The sequence below is a fragment of the Tachypleus tridentatus genome, chromosome 13 (assembly GCF_004210375.1).
Source record: "Tachypleus tridentatus isolate NWPU-2018 chromosome 13, ASM421037v1, whole genome shotgun sequence".
Classification (NCBI taxonomy): domain Eukaryota; kingdom Metazoa; phylum Arthropoda; class Merostomata; order Xiphosura; family Limulidae; genus Tachypleus; species Tachypleus tridentatus.
Window position 1 is genome coordinate 106,468,796 of NC_134837.1, and position 4,125 is coordinate 106,472,920.

Consider the following 4,125-nt stretch of genomic DNA (forward strand, 5'->3'; position numbering starts at 1 on the left):
CTGCTGGCAAATTCATCGGACGAGAACTTATATTACAACGTCTCATTTGATGTATCAGTCCGCTCTAACATCTAGGCCCGAGTGTAGCGATACTTTATTCTAATAATCAGCCGCATTATTGAGCACATCCAAAAACTGGTTATTTACTCTGTATATTGTTATTACCTTCCTGTACTTGAATTTCATTTTCTTTATTGCAACATGTAAGACATCAAATAAAAACACATATGTAGGTGTAACGTATCTTTACAATAACAGCACGTGCTCTGAACATGTGCGAACGGGTGAAGAAAGGGCAGATATATAAAAAAACCTATAAAAATTGGAAAAAGTTACTCTTTCTTCCCGTTGAATCGCGAGTGGAGAATCTCTTCTGCTGGCAAATTCATCGGACGAGAACTTATATTACAACGTCTCATTTGATGTATCAGTCCGCTCTAACATCTAGGCCCGAGTGTAGCGATACTTTATTCTAATAATCAGCCGCATTATTGAGCACATCCAAAAACTGGTTATTTACTCTGTATATTGTTATTACCTTCCTGTACTTGAATTTCATTTTCTTTATTGCAACATGTAAGACATCAAATAAAAACACATATGTAGGTGTAACGTATCTTTACAATAACAGCACGTGCTCTGAACATGTGCGAACGGGTGAAGAAAGGGCAGAGAGCCTTGCGATTAAATATATGTGTATTACAGAGCACGAGTCTTGCCGCGTTTGTCACATTCTGATGTAATTATTTCATGAAAACATATAGTTTTTATAAGCTTGTTCTATGATGTAAGAAAGTGTAAAGTTTTATCACGCAATTTTATTACAAATTCTCATCATATAACATGGTATTAAAAATAGTCTGGCTTGAGCTTGGCTTAGTTTTGAGCGTGCTGAACTGTTGATCTTGGGATCCATGGGGCATAAGTGCGTTATAAGTGTAACGGCCAAGAGTAGTCCAAGATGTGGCGATGTGTGTTACTGACTAGCTATCAGTATAGCAGTTAAAAAGCGCTTTATTAGGAAAAAAAAAGCTAGTTTTTTAGCTCAATTTGTAGGGTGTGAGCTCGGTTTGCGAGAAGTCTTGGACTTAACTCCGGGACTATGAAATGTATACACTTGAAAATAATAATAATGCATCAATTCAAAATTAGGGACAAGTGGCGAGGATAACCTGTCCTGTGTACAAATTTACAACACTGAATCAACTAATTAACCTGTACAACTGTAGCCATACTTATATGAATGAAATATAGGACTTTATAATAGTTTATTGATACTTCCTGTCGTTAATGCAGTTAATATTGAAAAATATTATTGAAAAATCCTTGGAACTGAGTTTTCTTTCACTTGACGTTATCGAGACATGCTGTAGTTTGATTAATTTTATTATATTGCAATTTAAATATAGCTAGTTAGTTTTGTGATCGCTTTCTTATAATCGAGTATGGCCATTTGGTTATGGTGCTTGACTCACAATTTGAGGGTTGCGTGTTCGAATCCCCGTCCCACCAAATGCTCGCCCCTTTTAACCGTAGGGGTCTTAAAATGTGACAACTAATTCCACTATTCGTTGGTAAAAAGTAACCCAAGAGTGGAATAGATACTTTATCTGGTCATTCACAGCTAAGTCAGGGACCGCTAGCGCAGATAAAGCTTGCGTAGTTTTGGGTGAAATAAACAAACAAAGTTCGTATTTGCGAACAATTTCTTTTCTTAAAGCTATGACAATAAAAAAGTAAACTATGCAAGTATAAGTTGAGAAATCAGATCAGATAACGAGCAGTACTAACTAAGAGCACGTTTTCAATACTCTGTTTTTCAGTATTAAAACAGCAGTGCGAATCACATGACTGTCTCGTGCATGGAGGAAAACCATGTTCATGACAAACAATTAGATTAACAGGAATAATGTCACGGTTCAACGTGTTGTTAATCAACAAGACATAAATACTTAACCACACACGCTGTAGTTTGTTACACCCTAACCTACTTCGTTCGAACTCTATAGGTGACAGATCTGTAAAAGATGTTGGATGTCAAATCCGCAAGACTGGAGAACGTTTCTGATAATCTTAGAAACACAGCAGTATCATCATCTTTGATACAAAAAGGAGGTACGGTCCAAGATCTTCTTCATAAAGTGAGCAATTTAAAATTAAAATTAACCGAGATTTACAAAGTTTTAGGCATCATTTTATATGTTCCCTGATGTCTTGTGAAAGAGCATACATTCAGCAGAAAAGGTCCTTGAACTTTAAGTCCCGCATAAATCTGTCTTATCGCACTATTTTCTTAAAGAAGTATAGCATGTATCTCGTAATCCGAGGGTCGCGGGTTCGAATCCCTGTCGCACCAAACATGCTCGCCCTTTCAGCCGTGGGGGCGTTATAATGTTACGGTTAATCCCACTATTCGTTGGTAAAAGAGTAGCCCAAGAGTTGGCAGTTGGTGGTGATGACTAGCTGCCTTCCCTCTAGTTTTACACTGTCAAATTAGGGACGGCTAGCGCAGATAGCTCTCGAGTAGCTTTGCGCGAAATTAATAAAAAAACAACAAATATAGCGTGTGTAATAGAGCTGTGAACAATAAGGAACTTATCTGACACGTTATGTTAGATGGTGCAAAACGTTGAGACAAAAAATAAAATAACTGTTTAATGTAAAAGTATTTTAAACTTGTCAGGTGAGGATATGTTTTACATGTTTATGTATATAAACTGGATATGTTTTACGTGTTTAAGTATAAAAACTTTTCTGAAATGAATGAGGGAAAAAGCTACGGACAATACCTATCGCACAATCCAGACATAAACACAAACGAAGAAAAGACAGAATATATTATGAATTTAAGAAACAGGAAAACAACTTAGTGGATATCAAAATAAAAAAATATATATTAAGTTTAAACAGAGACAAAAATTATGTAAGGTGGCGCTGACAAGTCAATAAAATATGTTGCAAAAAATAAAAATGAAATGTGTTATAAAAGGAGTAAGTAAAACACAAATCTGGTGTGAGATTGACAGAAAAGAGAGTTAAAATAGAAGAAATACTTGGAGATAGAGATATATAAATAGATATATATAAATAAGTACAACCAACAACATTGGAACACTGAAACACATAATACACCACTTCAGTCCCCGCAGTGGCTCAGCGGTATGTCTGCGGACTTACAACGCTAAAAACCGGATTTCGATACTCGTGGTGGGCAGAGCACAGATAGCCCGTTGTGTAGCTTTGTGCTTAATTCAAAACAAGAACAACACAACTGCAGGTTTAGTTATGGTAAAAGTTTTCAAGGTTTGGTTCCTTTCACGGCAAGAATAATAATACTAGTAACACGAAAATCGATACTGGAGGCAAACAGACTGGCTTGTTATAAAGATCAGAGACACAGAGTATTAAATTATCAGTTTGCCAGTCTGACTTATCATATCAATCTAGAATGTTTAGTATTTAGTTTACGAGACTGACTTATTACAGATGTCAAGAATAGACAGCATTTAACTTACGAAACTTGATTACTATCATATATACATATAAATAATGAAAGAAGAGTATTTATATTACCAGAATAGCTTATTACAGATATCAAACCTGAATAAAATTAGCTACACAAACAAAGGTCAAAGCTGAATAGTACTTAACTCACTGAATTACTTAGTTACAGAGACTAAAGCTGAATAGTACTTAACTCACCAAACTTGTTAGTTACAGAGATCACAGTTTACAGAGCACTTAGCTTAGCTCAGCATTTTATGCTATTTAAAGGATGATTTAAGGTGTTAGATGACCGGGCTAGTTACTACAAGCACAAATCCCGATTTCTGGCGTTGTAAGTCCACAGAAATGTTACTGTGCTACTGGAGGCTAATTCATCAGAATTCTAATGTGGGTATATTGTATGGAGAGTATTGTACACGTATGATTATCATATTTTTAGGCTATAAGTTTTAAAAGTTTTAAGTATTGTCAACACCACAAGGCTAAATTTTTCTTTGGCAGATTTAGTAAGGTAATAGAGTCGCAAACTGATAATTTAGCTCTCGAAGATAAAAAAGAATCAATGAACTCATGAGTACCAATCCGCTTCTTGATGAAGTCAAGTTACTCTTTTCAGAA